This window comes from Cavia porcellus, unplaced genomic scaffold, assembly GCF_034190915.1.
Source record: "Cavia porcellus strain 051 isolate PalLab524CR breed Dunkin Hartley unplaced genomic scaffold, mCavPor4.1 scaffold_1, whole genome shotgun sequence".
Classification (NCBI taxonomy): domain Eukaryota; kingdom Metazoa; phylum Chordata; class Mammalia; order Rodentia; family Caviidae; genus Cavia; species Cavia porcellus.
The window spans coordinates 133,569,359-133,589,992 of record NW_026947484.1 but is presented as its reverse complement, the minus strand read 5'-3'; the positions used below and the strand labels follow the sequence as shown (position 1 = coordinate 133,589,992).

Below are 20,634 nucleotides of genomic sequence, written 5' to 3'. Positions count from 1 at the left end.
GCAGCCTACGCGGGGGCCCGCCCCTTCCGGCCTCCGTCAGGCTCTGGGATCTGGTTTGGGCCAGCCTAAGGGGCCGCCGGCAGCGGCGTCACGTAGGCCAGGCACTTTTCACCAATCCCGCCCGAGAGGGGAATGTGTGGCTGGAGTCGCCAGCGCGCCCTGCTCCCGCAGGACTGCTCTGGCCCAGAAAGTCCGTTGGAGTCAAACTGTGGTGGAGTGTCAGTTTCGCGTCTCTCTCCTTGCCGAGCTGATGTAGAGGCAGCCAGCCGCCGGGCGGCGGGAAACCCAAATCGCGGCTTCCAATGGCACAGGGTCCAGCCTCAGCAGCGAGACTTTTCTGTTCCCATTTTAGCACCAGGACTGCATTCCAAGTTGGTTTCTCTCAGCCGAGGTCGTTCCTGAGTCAGCAGAGCATAACTCCACCTGCTTATGTCTCTTTAGTCCGCACCATACCTGGCTTCTGAGCCTAGTTTTTCAGAGAGCCTCCGGTAGTTGCTGTTATCTGTCCGCCATGTTCTCCCGGAAGTCAAAACAAGCACATTTAGAAAGGAATTGAGTTGTTAAATTAAAGTGACACCAAAATTGTCAAGATGGTACATGAGGGAGATAGATTATATAAACTGAAATTTTCAGAATTTGGCAAAGAAACCCAGACTCCATTAAAAGTTTCTCCCAGGGATCCAAAAGAAATATTTGTGAAATATTTTGTTCTGGAGGAGAAAACACTGCAGGGATTTGAACTGATGCTGGTGGTAATGAAGAGGATAACAGGAGATAAAGGGAGAGATGCAAATGGAGGAAACATTTGGCTTCTTCATTCAGCTTTCCTCAATCAATCACAAGCTAAATTTTTTGTTCCCTTAATGGAAATTCTTCCTTGAGATGAGCAAAGACTTCCTGGAGGATTTAAAATAAAAAAGCTGTCTTTAAAATTTCAGTTTAAATAACTACAAATGGTAGCAGGATCAGTACTGTTTGCCAGGGTTTACTCTTCTTTCTTATGACATCTACCTCAGTTGGGCACAGAACCAGCCAAACTTCCTCTCTGCACACCCAGGTATTGGGCTGAACCACTGGCTCCCAGGGGTGGGCATGTGACCATGTTAAATCACTTGCACCTCTAAGGAAAGCCACATGACCCTACAGGGCCAATGAAATGCCACAAGACTTCTAGACTGCAGCAGGCATTTTTGCTCTACCACAGGCGTGGGGCTGGTGCCACCATTTTCCTCTGTGTGTACTTAGATTCTGGGATGGAAGCCAAAATATGGTGGAAGATAGCCATTTAAGGTGGGGAATTATTAGAGCTCCACATCTAGCTACATCTGCAATCTTGATTACCCCCTGGATATATAATTTACATAGACCAATAAATTCCATTTTTGCTAAAGTCAATTCGTATTAGGTTTTCTGTCACTTGCTACCAAGAGAGTACTGACTATACATTCCTTATTGGATTTTTCATCTATAAAAATGGAGAAATTCTGCTAGAAGATAACATCTATCTACAACTTACAATTCCTATTTTAGGAAAAGAATAGAAAAGGAGGAGCCTTTTAATGTTTTGAAGCAAAATGGATGCTTAAGATAAACTGCCTCTCATGCTTGTAATCAATACAATAAAATTTGTTGAGTGCCTACTGTACTTTAAGCACATGTTATTTTTTCTGTTCTGCATCCTCTTGGAGAGTAGATGTATATAATTACATGGAACGTCATTTACATCATGGATAGAAATGTACCCTTGAGTGTGTTGTTGCTGTAGCGATTAGAGTCTAGCAGCAGAAGGTGCATTATCACCTTTTAAATAGCATTTGTCGGACCTGTGTAAACATAGTCTGTACCTTTTATAAAGATTGCCCAATACTGTGTTTTTCACTAGAGTTATGCAGGCATAAAATATCCTTGGCTTGCAAGTTTTCTATTAGTTTGCATATACTGGGAATGCCTAACAGCAATAAAGTGCTAAAAATGCCAAAGAAATTAATGGTTTTGTGCTGTACTACTGAAACATGTCCACTAATATTTAAAATTCCATGTCCCAGGCCATCACTCATACCTTCTGACTTAAGCTAAAAAGCCTGAAATTTGCTAGTGAGTCGGGTTGTTTCTAAAAACTCTTCTCTGTTAAGTTTTGTTTCCCCACTACCACCATTCTTTCTCTTACCTTACCCCTAGTTTCCTAGGATTAACTGAGAATGTTATTTATGAGAAATTAGAAAAGGATTATGTATATGGAATACGTTATGATTTGTCAGTATGAATATCATGCTTCTAAGGTAAAGAAAGCAAATATTCTAAATATCCATGCCTCATTTTAAATGTGGTCAACATTTATTGACCATTGTTTGCAGTGTCTTTGAGGAAAGCTTCACAGGCCATATGCAGAGATCATGCATCATACATAGATCAATGTCATGTCAGAGAAATGTGCTCTGACGTTCCCCCACTCATACTGTCCCTCAGATGACATCTGTCAGAGAAGGCAGACGGTCTACACCAAACAAGCATGGTACTGAGCTACTCGAGCTCACGGTGTCTTTTACACAATCGCATATCACTAGAAGCCCCACCCATTGTATTCCTTGCCACAAAAATAAAGGAAAGGTTTTACATGTGGATGCGATCAATTCATGTATTGCTTGCATGCTTACCCTATCTGGCCATTTGATTCCTCCACAAACATTTGTTAAGTACCCACCATGGGCCAGACTCTCAGATAGGCATTAGAAATATTTACCAGCTACTCAACATCTCCCTATCAATGCTCCTCAAATATCGTTAATGTATCATATCAGTCACTAGTCTCATTACTTACTCTGCCCAAATGATAGGCATGAGGGCAACAGCAGCAATAGCCTTTTGCATCAGTATCCTCCATCCTGGTGAAGAAGGTCTCCTTTACAGTACCTGTCCAGGTAAAGCTGATTCTTTGCTTCTCCTCTCCCTCAGTCTCTGTATCCAGTGGCCTGATGGGTCTAATTATTTATTCTCCTTAATGTACCTAAAATAAGCAGAACTCTGTGCCTATCATCTGAGCCTTTGTTCTGACTCTCAGAATCTTTAGGTGTCTCTCCTTCAAGTGTCTTCAATCATCGTTTACCTGCTGCTGCCAGAGCCAATTTTCTTAAGTACAAATCTGAGCATGTCACTTCCCATGCTCACAATAATTCCATGGATACCTTTTATCTTGTAGGGTCAATTCCCATAGTTTTGTATGACCAGGTCTTATCATATGGATCCAGCCTACTTTTCCAGCTTTCTCTCCTTGTTCTTTCCCACATGCATTATTCTTTTTCGTCATCTGGCCTCACACATAGCAGGGGTGCCTCTAGGCCTTTGAACATGTTGTTCTCTAGTCCTCAATAGCCTCTCTTTTCTCTGCCTCGAAAGCATTTATTTTCTATCCATCCTTCAGGAGTCAGCTTGAGGCACACTTTGTCACATCTTATCTTTCTTTATTATCTTGTTCAATATCCAGTCATAATAATTCATTTATATACTGATGCACATTCTTAGCCTGAGAGCTCTTTAACACATCTTGTTCATCTCGGTCTTCCCAGTATATAACATATTGCTTGGCTTTATAGAGGGTACTCTGTGGTACATAGGAAAAAAAGAGCTAGACTATATACTTTCTACCAACCATTTCCATCACAAAGGTGAGATAAGATAACACATTATTTGTGAATAATTAACCAGCAACATGTGGTAGTATCAGAGGCCAGTGAATAGTACAGTCTTACTGATTTAAGAGACCAGACATATTTGAGAACAAGGAAGTAAGGAAGGAATTGATTTAGATCATGGAGAGTTGTCACTCAGTAAATAGAGAAGGAAGAGAGGGAAGATATACAAGAGAAGAGAAACTTCTGTACTAATGCATGCAGGCAAGAAAACATAGGATAGGCTCAGGGCTGTAAGTAGATAGGCATGGAAAGAGTGGAACCAGGCTGTTTAAGATCAAGCATATCATGATCGGGAACACAGATTTTTTTTTTTATGTAGGCAACTGAAAGTTTTGGCAAATAAGAAAGTTAATGGGAAAAATAATTTGAGAGGAAATAGAAATTTTCATTTGAGAGTCATTGTATTTGAATGAACTATATCATATGTGAAAGGAAATGTCCAGTAGGCAACTGGAAGTTAAAGACAATATTAGATGGTTGCATCAATTAATTATTAGATGAGTGATTTCTAAACCTCAGTTTCATCTGTAAAATGGGCATAATTACCATACCTCATAGGTTTGTTGGTAAACATAAAATCACTCCACACAGTTTTGGCATAGGTTTAGAGCTCAGTTAATATTGGCCATTATAGTTATTAATCAAAACCAATTAAATTCTCTAGAGTGCAGAAAATATTTTCATTTTCTTTTTAGAGCTATTATATGAGGAACATATTGCTATTACTATCCCATTTCAGAATGAAGAAACCATAGCTCAGCAAGGTTAATTGATCATAGAAAGTAAACAGCAGAACTAAAATTTAAACCCAGGTTTTCAGACAAATCTTCTATGCCGTGCTACTGAACTTACTAAGTCTGATTCAGATTGGAGGCACCACCAAATTTCAGGGCTGGGTTTTGATGTCAAATCCTTATTTGCGACAAAGATAATCCTGTAGGAAATACACTAAAACCATCAAGTTCATCAAAGAATAACAAATTCTTGGATTGAGGGATATTAAAAGATCATTTAGCCTCTGATGATGTTTGTTCAGCTTGGGTATGGCAGTGCTCCACCCACCGCTCGCCAACCTCCAAGGCCCGGGGATATATTCAGAGATAGTCTTCTCCTTTAATTTAGAACTCAGGATGCTAATAACAGTCTGATACCTGTCATCAAAAACTCCCCCAGCTGGAACAACTGCCCATACATCTATTTCAAGTGATTCCTCCAACATTAAAAAGATTGGGGAATTGTGTTGAAGATGAAATGGACAATGAGTTTCTGGCTGGTAGCTGTGAAAATGGTTATTGCTGACCCCTTTCTGTCTTTGAATTACTGCTTAGCTTTCTGTCTGGACATATGGAAAGAAGAAACCTTTGGGGAATTTTGCCGGCTAAAGCTGGCTTACCTTGGATTCCTGAACGGACACTATGTCTAAGAATAGACTCTGAGGGGAGAAGCAAGAGAGCTGAGTAGAATCATAAGAATCGGGCATTTTGTTCACTTTTTCCAGTAACTGCTTTGATTTAAGAAGTGAATAAAGTTATGGCATAATGCCATACAGAATGAATAGTAAAGAGCACTGGAGCGATGATAAGCACTTTTGAGAAGTGCTATTAATAAAAGAATGTAAGGAATGAGATGGTCAGATCATGTCCTTTCACCAAAACATCAAGGCAGGACACTGGTCTGTTGGTTTATGAGAGACGGAGACAGGAAATTTCAAACTCTAATTTACCTTGGAATGCTGATTCCATCATAGCCAAGGTCATTTCTTATTATTTCCGTGCCTCTTTTCCCACATCTATAAAAAGGACTTAATCAAAGGTGTTGCTGAGTTTAATTAGTTAATACTGTTAAGGGCTCTGAAGATGCAAAGATTATAAATATCCACAGTTAAAAATCCTCTTTTAAGCAATACAGGTTAAAGTGAAGAGTTAACAAATCATATTGTGCCCAGAATAGCTCAGGAAAAATGAAGGTGGCTTAGTTGTGACAGGGAATTTTCCCTGACATCACGTAGATCTGGCGGTTGACAGGGAAATGCTAGGACTCTCCTCCTGGACTCTGTAGGATTTTTTTTTTTATTGTTGTTGTGGAGAGGAACACAAAGGAAATAGATTGTCTCTGTCAAGATCAGGAAATCTACAGAAATTTTTTTTTAAAAAATTCACATATTATTCATAGCACCCCTTTCCCACCCCAGGATAATTTAGCCATGAATTCAAAGTGAAGTTAAAGAACATGAGCTCCAGGGCCTTCCCAGCCAGGTGCACAAAATATAGCTTTTCCTCCCACCCAAGTGTTTTGTGTGGGGTCATTAGATAGACAGTAGAAAGACACTTCGGTGTTGCCAACCTGGCTCCAAGAGAACGCCGACATTTTTGAGCTGTGCAACGCTGGCCTTTTCCTCTCGGAGGCTCAGTTTCTTTCTCTGTGGAGCGGGGATCATTCCTACCTTAGATGATGATGAGAAACTGAAATAACTGATGTGAATTGCCTGGATCAGGGTTCCGCCCTCATTTTTTACAGTTTTATTTCCATCCTATTTCTCTTCTTCCTTCAACCTAGATTTTCTTCCTCATAAGCTTCCTAAGTACCAACACACTGAATTCTTCTCGGTGAAGAGGTTTTGGAATTGTTCTATTTACTTTCCTTGTCTCCCCTGGAGAATTCTAAGGGCTGATTCTCACCATGAAATGGAGCAGTCCAGTGGAAGAAGCCCTATTTTCAGTCCAGGTTGCCTCAGAGGGAAATTCAAATGAGAGAAAAAAGAAAAAGAAGGGGAGGGAAGAAGGGAGGGAAGGAGAGAGAGCAAGAGGAAGACAAAGAGGAAGAAGAAAGGGAAGGGAGGGGGGAAAAAGAAGAGGAAGGGAGGCAAGGAGAGGAGGGGAGAGCTGGAGACAGGCAGGGAGGTTAGAGCTTATAGAGTTGTTCCCCTGCCCTGTATTTTACTGATATAGACACTGAGTATTGGGCTCCCATGAGATGTACGTATAAAATAAATCAGAATCATCCACTAGGCAGGTAAATATCACTCAGCTCTCTACCCACTCATGGGCCAATCTATCAATATATGAATACTGCTAAGGGAAAACATTACCAGGATTTAAAGTTATCTAAATGTCCAAAAAAGCATAAAAAGAATATTCAATATGGGGCTGGGGATTTAGCTCAGCAGCATAAGCACCTGCCTTGCAAGCAGACAGTCGTGGGTTCAATCCCTGGTACCGATAAAAAAAAAAAAGAATAATCAATAAATGAAACTAAAAATACTCCACATTGGGGGGCGCTGATTAGATGAATCCTGGAAGTTTAAAATAGATGGATGGGACCAGTGTTTTAGGGAAGGATTGTAGTGTCTAGCAGCAGCATGATTGAGAGTTACTTACGTGGAAGAGGCATGGCACTGTTACTCTCTCCTCCCTTCTCCTGACTGTCTTTATTCATGTTAGGAATACTGTCAGCATTGGCATCTGTTGTAGTCAGGGATTGCAAGGAAAACAATTCATACAGGACACAGAATTTATGGAATTATTTTATAATGGTCACCTAAAGAGTCAAATGAAAGAGTGCAGGAAGTCTGTTCACACACTAAGATCCAAAGAATTCATTTGAGGGCCTGGATCCCATGGCAATATCCTGCTGAATACGTAGAGCCCAAGGTATCTCATGCAAATCTGTTTCATAGATCTGTACTGGGAAGGCCCAAAGGTCAGCAGTGGAAGCTAGAAAGCCCACGCCAGCGGAATGAAGGATCTGTGCCACTAGGTTGAGAGTCCTGCACTGGAGCCAGGAAGCAGCACTCAAAGTAAGGACCAGGGCTTCCCTGAAAAGTACCAAGCCATCATCAGCAACCATGAGATCCTGCACTCTTCCAACAGTGAGAACAGTCAAGTTTTTATCAGGAAGCCAGTGTGACCAGCTTCTCCAGGAGACTGAATAGCATGCATCTTCTCCTCTGGGGCCAGGAAACGATGTTCAAAGTAAGTGGCTCTCTCAAAGTGAAACACAGCCATTCTTTTCAACAACACGGTCCCAAACTCCTCTGACAATGAGACCAGCCAAGTTCATGACATGAAAGAAGCTTGACAAGCTCCTCCAGGAGAGCCAGTGGCAACAGGAGAACCAGCAACAACCAGGAGAACCAACCACACTATCTCTTCCTCTCCAGTTCTCCTTTTCATCGTGACAACAATCCTCAGATGAGCCATTCACACTCAACACCATCCTGATTCAGTTCAGCTGGTGTTACAAGTTGACCACGAGTTATCAGTCCACCACAGCGTATTTGAGCAGAGAGGACAAAGATATGAAACCAATTATATAATTTTATACTTTGAATATAGTCTTGGCATTTGGCCATAAAAATGTGTGTGTGCGTGTGTGTGTGTGTGTGTGTGTGTGTGTGTGTGTGTGCTGTGAACCTGGTGCAGCTTTTTCATAGGGGAATTAATAGAAGAAAGAGGAAACACTGCTATCTTTGATACCAGATTATCTTTATGAGCTGTGGGGTACATGCAAGACTAATACAATAAGCAAAGGAAATTCTACACTACCACACACCAACCATGTCCTGCCTTTCTCCACAATGCCTTGCTATAAACAGAAGATTGAGACAGAAACTCTAGTTCTCAGCTGTCATCAGGGACACTGCGTGTCTGCCACTCAATCTCTGAAGATCAGTTAAAGGCAGGTAGAGTAAGGGCAAGAGTAGAGGTGTTAGAGAAAGAAACCCAGAGCTGAGTTCCATTTCACCTGCTTATTATCCATCTTACCTTCCCCAAAACTCTTATATAAAGTTATTTTTCAAATGAATAATAAAAGCATGAACAAACTAATAGAAATACAGAAATAAGCACTGATAATTAATTGAAGAATCGAGTAGCTAGTATTTTCACGTATTATTAAAAGGATGCAAATTAAAACAATGAGAATTTTTTTCTTTATCAACTTGGCAAAAATAAAAATACAATATTCACTGTTATTGGAAAGCCTACTTAAGTAGGTACTCTACTGATTATAAATATAATGCTTCCAAAAACAATTTTGGATATATATCACAAGTCTTAAAAGTATTTACATGTTTTATCCTAGTAATCCCAGTTCTATAATAATTATAAAGGAAAACTAGAAATGTAGTGGAAAAGTTATGTATGAGAATGATTTTCAGATAAATATTCATAATATTGAAAATTTAAAAATAATATACATCTCTAAAAAGAAAAGACTAATTAAAAATTAACTTCATCTACCCACCAAAATATTTAAAAACAAACATCATAGCATGTATAAGAAGAGCCTATGTTTCTCATATAACACTATGAAAAATAGTAGGATGCAAAAATCATGTATGTTTTCAGTTTTATAAATTATAGATAGAACAATAGATAAACCTGAAGAAAAATATTTGAAGGATATATACCAATGCATTAGCTTTGTCCATAATAAGGTTTTATACTAGGGGACAAAAATGAATAGTATTTTAATATTAAAATTTTAAAAGAACTAGGATGACCTATTATCTGCTACCTGTCAAAGTCACCAATGTAAAAAAGGAATGACATTGGTGAGGATGCAAAGAAAGCAGATCATTCCTACAGCACTAGTTGGAATGTAAAATGGTACCACACAGAACATAGTGTGGAAGTTTTTTATAAAACATGTGGTTTATAAAGAGACAGCAACTGCAGTCTTGGACCAGTGTCCCAGAGAGACAATTACCTGCATTTACACAAAACCCTACACATTAGTGCTCACAGAAACTTCATCCAGAATAGCCCTAAATTGGAAGGAACTCATCAGTGAGCCAATGGTTAAACAAACTGTGGTATAAACATTCCATGGAATACTACTCAGCAATGGAAAGGAGACAAGTATTAGTTCACATGATAACTTTGACAGATCTCAAAGGAATTACACGGTGGAGGAGATGCCAAAGGGTTATGTACTTTATGACTCCATTTACATGACATTCTCAAAATGACAACGTTACAGAGGTGGGGAGTCTGGGGGTATAGTGTTGCTAGAGCATTTGCCTAGCATGTATGAGGCTTGGTTCAATTATCAAGATGAGGAACAGAGGAATGGTTTAGGGAGAGAAAGAAGGGTGCCTATTAAGGGTAGCATCTCTTTTGAGATGGAATCATTCTGTATTTTGACTATGAAGATGGCCCTATTAGCCAGTTTATGTGATAAATTGCATAGTACAAAATACACATGCATTTAAATGAGCTGTTAAAATCCAAATAAGGTTGGCATACTGTATTCCAATAGGAATATTGTCCTTTGGTTGTGCAAAATATTAACATTGAAAAACACTAGTGAAGTATTTAAGATTCTCTCTACATTATTTTTTTACAACTGTAGGTGAATTTATAATTATCTCACAATAGTTTAAAAACAAAAGAGAGAAAAGCCTATAAGTTACATGATATTTAAGAGATAGATCAACCAATTACTACGTATGCTTCTTATTTGAATCTTGATCCAAACTAAGTGACATTTATGATACTATAAGTTGGGGTACTGACTTGATAGTTGATGCCATTAAGAAATTATAATTATTCTTTTAGATGTGAAGATGTTATTATAGTTGTATAAAACTGTTTTCTTGGGACTGGGATATAGCTCAGCAGCATAAATGCCTGCCTGGCAAGCACAAGATCATGAGTTTGGGGGCTGGGGATTTAGCTCAGCGGCATAAGCACCTGCCTTGCAAGCAGGCGGTTGTGAGTTCGATTCCCGGTACCGATAAAAATGAAAAAGACAAAAAAAAAAAAAGATCATGAGTTTGATTCCTGCTACCTAAAATATAATAAATAATTAAAAACTGAGTCCTTATCTTTAAAAGATTCAAACCAAAATATTTACAGATGAAGTGATCTGATATATGTAAATGCTTCAAAACAATGTGATCAGGGATGAGGCTGAGGAGTGGATTGTTTAGGCGTAGCCAGAGGTGGATGTGTAAATTAGTGTATATTGCAATATTTATTTTGTGTGTGTTCAAAATTTTCCATTTTTTAAGTAAGGAAAAAAATTTCAAGTGAAGGCTGAATCTTTAAGAAAACTTTATCAAAGCATTTGCTTGCTTGTGGGAAAAGCCTGTGGCTTCTAGCTGAGTGCTTGTGACCAGGTCCTGTAGTAGGCTTTACACGTAGGACCATAAAGAGGCTGCACCTTCTCAGGGCTCAAAGGCTAGAGAAAAAGAAATTGTAAGAATGAAGAAGTGCAGTTGGCGCTGGTAAGTGCTAATGAGGATTCCACAATAGTGGAGGAACTGAGTGTTCTCAGCACCAGGGAAGTGGTGCCCTCGTAGACGCAAGGACCTGCTGCTGGCTATGTCTGTTACAGTGGGAAAGAGAGGTCTTGTCTTCTGAATTTGTCCCTAAGCAGAACTCAACAGCCCCTGTTTTCACACCAAAGCTTTTCATTTAGGATCCCAAGTTGTATGAAATTCTTGGGGTCAGCTGACTCTGCTGTCACCTTTAGGGAACACTCAAAACAAGGCTATCAATGTTGTCTGAAGTCTTTCCTTTCCTGTAATAAGATGGTTGAGCTCAGATTCAATCTCTCTCACCACCAACCACCACCACCGCAAGGTCCTTGAACCTTTCAGCTTTGGCCCCATTTCTCAGATACTGAATCAGAAGAAAATGGCTAAATGAGCCTTTTGGAAAGCATGGAATTTGATCGTATGTCTTAGAGAAATGAAAAAAACATAACAGTATTGATGAAGGCAGTGGTTCATCTTACCTTCATGAAATATAAACTCAAAGGAGAAAAGTTGTGTGTGTATGTATACATGTATGTATGTATATATATATAGTATGTGTGTATATATGCATAGGGAATTACATTATAGTTACTGCATAATCAGTTGCAATAATATAAAGGACATCACATGGTTGACAATATTAAGGCCATAACTTACATTTCACAGCATGTGGCTTCTCCACAAAGGCCCTTGACAAGTCATACTATGATTGATATCACCGTAGGAAGGCATGATAGAACGAGATGGGTAAGGAGAAGTGGCAGTAAGTGGGGCACAGAGACAGTGATAATAGCAGTTTCTACAGCACTTGGCCTGAGACACCAGGTCCCCCAAACTTCACGACTGGTAAACAACACCTGCTTCACTTATTTAAAAACAAACAAAAAATTAGCCCTCCAACACTTTAAAAAGCGATAACCTCTGTCCTGGATGTTGCTGTTGACATATATTATTTATCATTGCCATGTTGCATTATTACTAGAAAGTCAATAGATTAAAACATAAAAGACATGTGGAAATAACAACCACCAAATAAAGGTAAATTTTCGAGTAGGACTTACCACAATGCCTGGTCCCCAGAGCAAAGCATTTGTTGCTAGCCTTACCATTTGTTACTATTGATTCTGCTTGTGAAAAAGAAAGAGCTTTGCTGCCTTGACGAAGAGAAATTTCTCCTCTAGCACAATACAATTTGCAACCTTCAGCCTCATTTGAATCCTTACCTGTAGAGTGTTTATTCTGACAGAAGAAACCATAAAGGAATTAGGGTTTTGTCTCAGAAGTCTGCTTATAATTACTTTTGGTATCAAATGGCTCCAGAAACTGGAACATAATGATTTTAAAGGATACGAAACTCGACCATAGATAATAGGTTTGAATACAGTGTACAATAGGCAATGCCTAGAAGCAGAGAAAGGATGTATGTGATGGTACATATATAGAAGGACAAATGGCCTCCCTGTGGAGATCCTTGGGCTTTGTATGTTACCAAGGAGTTGCTCATTTATTATCTCCTGGTGGCTTAATAGGCTGCTCTTCCCATTAGAAAGGATCATTCTTTGGGAAATGGCTTAATTATCCAAGCTGTCTTTTATTTTGATAATAAGAAAAAAACAATTCATTCTAAGCAAGTCATAATTGCTCAGTTTAAAGAAAACATTTTCCCAATATAATTCAACAAACGCCCGTATAGCTTCTGTCAAATATCACCAGTAAGCACTAGGGAATGCATGTTCACTCATCGGACACTTACTGAGTGAACAGCCTTTGTTAGGAAGAGCACTTGGTGCTTCTGCATAAGACAATCCCTTCCTCCCAGAACCTGAGCCTGTTAAGGGAGACGATGTTGAACAATTCATTACACAGTCAAGCAACTCACTGACACTGGAAACTGAAGGAGATGGGCAGGCACTTTGAGAACGTATTAATGAGGGTTGGGTCCAAGCCCTTGAGGAAGACTTCCCTGGGAAAGGAGAATTTAGATGAGAACAAAGGACAATAGGTGTCAGCTAAGCAAGGGACAGGTGTGCTAGAGGTGAAAGATAGATGGTTTTTCTCTCTAATCTTCCTAAGGGAACTGAGAGCCCAAAATGTGAATGAGAAGTTGGGTCCTATATAGATTGCCAGTTGCTCCAGTGAAGAGAATTGTGCATGGCTTTGAGCAGGGTGAGCTTTCCTATGCTTGAATTTGAAAGCAAACCTGTGCAAGGCAATGTCATGGAACAAGAGCAAGAGAATTACTCTTCATGGCTTGTCTGCTACGATACTGTTGATGCGCAGTAAACAGATGATAATATGAACACCACCCTTGTTGCTATTTCCTCTCTTGGATAAGTACTTCAATTTTTAATCTCTCTTTTGAAAGATGAAAATTAGGACTTGGCAAAGATGCAACAGATTTTAGATCTGAAAATTTTTAAATTCTTAGTTCATGTGCAGTGAAAATATGCCACGATGAACATTATGGGAAAAAATCATGATGGTTTTATAAAGTGTGGCTGAAAGTAAGCCAATGGGTGAACTGATTCTATAAACTTTTCATTCCCCAGCTATTTATTGAGCACCAGCAACATGCCTGGCATACAGAGTGAGGCAGACAAGGTGCTTGTCCTCATAGAGATTGCATTCTAGTACACTTTGAGTGTATGGTTTGTAGGTGAAGTCTGACAACAGAGTGCATGTTGGGGGCTTGGAGCCTCAGTCTATTCAAGGTCTCCCTACTTAGGATCTTAGATGCCTGCTTCCTAGTGCCCTTGGCCCCAGCGGAATACATAAGTGCCACCCTGTGTGTCAGATCTCAGCTGGGAACATCTAAGGTCTACATTTAGCCCATGGGTGCCCAAGGGAAGGTGACATTAAGTGCCTACATTTGCAAAAGGACCTACATTTGCATTGGTCACTGGGTCCTGCATATTGCATAACTGCCTCTGCCATGTCACACAAAGGACAATCGGCAGACCTGAGTGGAGAAGATGTGGATGTCGGATACTCAGCAGAGGTAGTGTCAGTGCTCAGGCCTTCAAGCTGGAACAAACTGGACGTGGGAAGAGAACAGGGATGTGGCTGTGCGAGAGAATAGGAAGGTCTGAGGTACACTGGGGGCCTAAACCAGGCCAGACAGGGGGTCACAGTCAGGAAGCAGCTTGCTATCTCCATGAAAATGTGGGAGGGTTTTTGGTAGGAAAAATTATACCATCTGATTCATATTTGTAAAGGCTGTTCTTTTGTATATAAGATGAATTTTAAATAAATGTAATAACTCATACTCTATCTTGCCAAGAGGTTGAATAGCCTCTTAAGAGGTAACAGGCATAAATGCTGGTGCCCAAGGAGGGAAATGTGGGAGGGAGGCAAACCTGACCTGTCAGCTGAGGCCCTGAAGCCTGTGTGCGGGGAGCAGGAGGGGGCACTTAAGCCTTCTTTATCCTCATTGTGTTGAGAAGCAGAGTCATATGTGGAGAGTAAGGGGTGGCTGCCTGAGGTGGGAAGAGGAGATTTGGAACATTTTTCTAGGAGAAGAGGAGAGAGCTGCCTTGGAACAAGAACCAAAAAGGATTCTGACAGCCTGAAGGGCCAGGTCTGGTGGGAACCCTTCTTCTCCTTGAAGGTAACTGCCTCACTTGAGTGTGGACCCTATATTTTGCCTTTTCTTGAAGTTTCTCCCATTCTAATCTCACTGGCCTTTAATGAACAGATTCTTTTTCTCTCTCAAGATGAAGCCAGGGCCTCACCAGGTTAAGCAAATGTCCTACCACTGAGCTACATCCCAACTTTAAACCCTCAAACACCCCATGATACCATCATTCCAGCCATTTTCCAGTTTCTCTTCTTCTCCTGTATCTATATTTAAATGATTGGCGCTTTCTTCATCTACTTACCCATTTTCTCACCATTCATTTCTACTTTAATCTCTTGAGATATGATTTTTATGCCATTGGATTAGTGAAATTTCCCTGAAATTCACCCGTGACTTCTGCACTGTCTTTGCTGTGTTAAATTCTGCGTGTGTGTGTGTGCGTGTACATACGTGTCCAAGTTTAACCTGGGAAAGTGTCTTCCTTATTTTGCCTTCCCTTCTTGTTTTAAACACTTGTTCTAAATTTGCTGGACCCTGACGCTGGCTCCCAGGACTCCTTCTCCTCCTGCCTTCTTTGTCTGCTTGACAGCACTCTCTCTTCCCAGTCTCTTGTCATTTGTATTGAGAATCAGCTCTTGCTCATGGCTTGGCTCAGGCTCAGGGTACTTCTCTACTTTCATTGTCATCAACTATTTCTAAACCAACGCATTCTCCAAGCTTAATGATCAATGCTTTGCTTTATAATTCCCAAGTCACACTGTTAGCCCAAATTTCTTTCTCCAAACTCTGTTGTCATATTTCCAAACTACACTCAGCATGTCCAAAAACTGGCTTAATTTTTTTGTGTGTGAAAATCACTTTCAGAAGGTTTTCAAACTTCTTCCAATTTCCCTTCTTGAATCTATCATATTTGCAGTTGTGGAGGCAATTTTTACCCTCCTCTGCTCTCATCCTTCATACGTCATGTCTCATCACTTTTGTCTTCCAAGTACATCTCAGATGCAGTGCAGTTTCTTCATTCCTATTAATTCATTCACCAAGTGCGTGGATTTTTAATTAAACTCAGAGGTTTAGCCTCACTTTACTCTTACGACTGGAATTTTCTCTCTGATGTGCCTGGCCAGGATCACCAATCACTCATTTACTCAGTAAATATTTAGTGAGTACCTGTTATGTGTGCTGGAGACATAGGCCTGGACAAAGAAGGCAAAATTCTTCTTCTTATGCAGTATATGTTTTACTCATGCAGACCAATAATACATAAATAAAGAAATCATTTTCCATAGCGGTGGAGATAGAATGAAACTCTCCACTCAGTGAGTGATTAGAAAGGTCCTCTACAAGAAAGTGACATTCCAGTTTGGTTCCAGATGAACAGAAGGAGAAAATCATGCTAAACTCCAGGGACAACCCAGGTTGGGACACCTAGTGTGAAGGGCCCTGTGTGGGAATGATCCTGGCTTTGTTGTAGGAGCCCAAAAAAGGTTGATGTGAATGAATGCAGTGGAATAACAGGAGAACTGCAAAGGTGTGTCTAGAGAGACAGCTGCAGCCAGACCAAAGAGGGCTTTGTAGGGTAGACTGAAAACTTAGAGCTTTAGTTTAAGTTCAAGAAGCCATAGGGGAGGGAGAGTAGACTTTTAAGCAAGGCAGTGACAGGATTTGCTTTACATTTCATGAGATCACTCTAGCTACTTCGTGCATGGAGAAGGGATTGTGCAGTCCCTGAGGAGACACAGAACAATTAGGGGTCCAGCTGAGAGAGAATGGTGGCCTGGGATGGGTGAGGGCAGTGACAAACGAGTAGACAAACACATTGTTAATATACTTTACAGACAGAAGTACTAGAGTTTGTTGATGGGTTGGATACAGGGATAAAGGGAAAGAAGGAATCAGGACGACTTTCAGGTTTTGGCTCGCGTTCTGAGATGGGGAAGTCGGTGGTGGGAGAGGCTGTGGAAAGACAATAGAGTTTCTACATGTACATTTCTAATGATGGAACATCTAATGATGTATTTCCTTTTCTTCACTGTAAGAATAGGCTATCCTGAAACTGATATTGGCGGGGGCTGGGGATTTAGCTCAGCGGCATAAGTGCCTGCCTTGCAAGCAGGCAGTCGTGAGTTCGATCCCTGGTACCGATAAAAAACGAAAAAGACAAAAAAAAAAAAAAAGAAACTGATATTGGGAAAGTCTTGTGTTGAACCCCAAATGTGTTTCTCTGCATCTCTCACATCATTTTAGTGCTTCCTTTTCAACAAAGTGAATTGTATTTCCTTTTCCTACATGACAACATTTTTCTTTACCTGTGTTAAGAAAAACTATTTTCACCTAAGTTTTCTCTTTTCTGATAAATTTACTCAATTTGTTTCTGATTTCTAGATCATGGCAGATCCAAAATGGTTTTCCTTCATAGCTGTGCATCACTGCAAACAATTAGATCTGTCTTTCTAATGTGCCAGCCATTAATCACTAAAGGCTAGATACTGGGAACTCGTGTCCAACAGGATACTAAAATTAGACTCTTCTGTCTCAGTTTTGCTAAGGTAAGAAGACAATGGATGTTACATTGTAAAACATGACCATGCAAAAATTTCAGTGTCAGCAGCCAAGCAAATTCTTAAACTTTCAAGAAGATCCCCTTGTATAACAGAGTTGGGAATACAGACAGGGGCAATGTGTGATGTGGCTGTGAATGTTATTCTTCCCAAGGGTGGGTGTGGACCACGAGTGACTCAGTTTTAAAAGTCCCCACATTGTGAAGCCCCCACTTATTAGAAAAGCAGCAGCTACATAAGCACTTTCTGCCTCCTTTACCTTTCACTCTGGCCACCTTCAGCAATGGGGAATGAGAAGTCATAGTCACCAGAAGGATAAGAAGAAACTAATTTAGAAGGTAGCATCATCTTTTTGCCACCTGGAGGGGGATCTACTGGAAAATAGATGAGGCTTAACTTTGAAACTTTTATTACTACATTGGTCCTGTATATTAAGTTAAAACCATGATCAGGAGAAGAACTGTAGAGAGACAGTAGAAATCCAAAGTCCCTTTGTGATTGATCACATTTCAAGGGTCTGCCTCTTTCAACATTCTAGTAATACACAGATGAAAGAAGTTTCACATTGCTATGATGTGTCTTTAAGAGCTCCCTTCTCTGTCTCTGTCTTGCTCATAGGTTGAATCTAAACCCCTAAGCCTGGAATTTGATGTCCCCTGTTACCTGAGCTCATCTATATTTTTCAACCAAAGCTCCCACAAGTCCTAATAGAACATTTCACTTCTATCAGGTAATCCTCTGGGCTTTGTAATAACAGCTAATATTCATCGGCCATTTATTGTGCTACACATTATGCAGTCAGCTGTCTGTATCCATGAGTTCTCCATCCATGGATTCAACCAACTGTGAATTGAAAATATCTTTGTTAAATTGCATCCGTACTGAACACGTGGGGGCTTTCCCCATGTCATTATTCTCTAAACAATACAGTGAAAAACTATTTATGTAACAGTTACATTGTATTAGATAAGTAAACTAAAGATGATTTAAAGTTTAGGATAGGATGTGCATATGTTAAATGCAAATACTATTTCACAAAAGAGACTTGAGTATCAGCAAATTTTGGCATCCTTGGTGGCCTTGGGGGTGGAAATTCTAGGACCTGTAGATTGCTAACAATGACTTCACTATATGATCCTCCCAAAAATCCTTTGATGTAAATATTATTATTCCCATTTTACAAATGAAAAATCAGATATCAGCTAATAAAAGACACTGAATTTCCCAGGAGATCTAACTCTAGAGTCTACAATCCTGACAGCTAGGCAAACCACTTTCCTCCCTATTCTCATATATTTTTGGTTATTAACCTACTGCTGGTATATTCCCTGCCTTCCTGTTTTGAGTTTATGCCATCCCAGATAGCTTTCAAATCCTAACTTAAACTCCAAAATCTATGAGGAGGGCTGGGGATATAGCTCAGCAGCACAGCACCTGCCTGGAAAGTACAAGGTCATGAGTTGAGCCTCAGTACAAAAATAAAAAAAAAAAATTGTGAGGAACGTTCCCTAACTTTAGAGTTATCTAGTCTCTGAATTCCTAAAATAATTAGGAACTTCCAAACTTGGACTTGTGCCATCTGTTTCTGCATTGTTTTGGATGTGTTATTTGGGTTAGCACCTGTTGGTTTCTTTCCGGGAGGAGCCTGTGGTCCATCTCTTCTTGTGTCCACCATGGCAATATTTTTCAAAATTTCACACACAGAGTATAAACAGATAGCTCACTATATAATAACAAAGTAAATGATGCTTAAATGGGTGAAAAAGTGCTGGCCTCATTATAAGGATATGTGAAGTCTCATAGAGTTACTATTTCTCACTTGTCAGATAGGCAAAAACCCAAAAGTGTGACAACACGTTCTGATCACAAAGCTGCAGGAAAAATGGACCACTTCAACAGTGATGAAGAGAAAGCAAAATGATGCCTCTCTTACAACAGGGAATTTGGCACCATCTACCAAAATTATATGTACATTCTTTTCCACACAGTAATCTCACTTTTGGGAATCTATCCAAAAATACACTTGCCAAATCCAAAACACTGTATGTTCAAAGCTATTCTTTGCAGTACTGTTTATAAAAGGAAAAGTCTGGAAAAAACAAAAACAAAAACAAAAACAGTGCCAATTAGTAGAGGCCCGGTTAAATAACTATGGTAAATCCATGTTAAGTGTCCTATGTGGGAATAAAGAAGGATCTTTACAGACTGTCCTGGATGATGTCCAGGACTTATTGTTAAGTGAACAAAAAAATAAGGTGAAGAAAAATGTATATTATCTGTGCAAGAATATGGGTTCCATTTGTGCCTTTGTGCAAGAAGGGATAGAATATGGCTATTTATATATTTGCTTTTTTTAGTACAGCACTAGAGGGTTGAACCCAGAGCCTTTACATTACACTACATCCTTAACTATTTTTAAATTTTTTATTTTGAGACAGGGTCTCACTAAATTGCTAAATTGCCCAGGTTGGCCTTGAGCTTCCAATATTCCTGCCTCAGCCTGAGCAGCTTGTATTTGCTCATACATACTTTCAAAAGGAAGCAATGAAAGTTTACACAGAAAAATAAAAGTATCATGATAGGGAGAAATCAACGAGAATGAAAAGATCTGCCTGAATGAATCTTGCTTTTTATTTTTAAGTTTATTTAAGGAGAAAAAGAAAAAAAAAAAAAAAAACAGAAAAAGGGTATAAGTTATACAAAATTTCAAAAAAAATAAACAGTAGGAAATCACTAGTTAATAGACTACATATTGTCATCTTAGAAATAGATGTTCAAGTTACAAAATTAAAGCATATAAAGTGGACATTCAGACAGTGAGACTGCAAACAGTTCTGTTCAATGATCCAACAAAAACTCAGTAATATGGTTATCTATCTTATACGCTTAAATATACATGCAGTTATATCCTTTAGAGCACTTTTTTTTCCTCTATTTTTTACAATGATGATTACACATTTTGGGTTTTATTACTACCACTGTTCTTATTACTTTTTTGAAGAGAATAAAACCAAATGTAATGTAACAAAACAGTCAGTCAAATCAAAAGGATGGACATAGTACATAATGTAAGAACAGAATACAAGGTGATCAACAATGGTTACCATAATGCCTCTTGCTATCTTAAAAAGAATTGCCTATATTATCAGTTATAATAAAATTGAACAAAACAGTAAAGAACAAAACTAATAAAACCAAAACATTGGAGACATTATAGGACTTCAAAACAAGATAATAGTCAAACCAGAATGGGCACCATAGTGAATCTTATTATCTTCACAGTTGTTGCCTATAATCTCAAACTTGGTACTATCAAGCAAAAGAGAATAGAGTAAAATCAGTCAAAACAAGATGGTGTGAGTAATACAGGGTTTCAAATCAAGTTAATAGGAAATCCAAATGGGTTACTATAATATATCCTGCTATTTTTCCCCTTAATTAAAAAGATAAAAACAAAAAATAATTAAAAAAGGAGATTGAGATAAAAGAGGACATAACAACAAAACAGCACATGTCAGAACATAACCATTTAAGCAAAATAGTGTT

General features: G+C 39.3%; 1 long non-coding RNA gene across 2 annotated transcripts in view; it reads left to right on the top strand.

Moving 5' to 3' along the window:
- Positions 1–20,634, top strand: part of LOC106025476 (uncharacterized) — a 134,935-nt gene that overhangs the window by 91,737 nt on the left and 22,564 nt on the right. For both annotated transcript variants that reach the window (XR_001199077.3, XR_010039864.1), the window contains exons 2-3: positions 16,913–17,076; positions 17,707–17,818. This is a non-coding gene — a long non-coding RNA (uncharacterized LOC106025476). The remainder of the gene's footprint in view (positions 1–16,912; positions 17,077–17,706; positions 17,819–20,634) is intronic.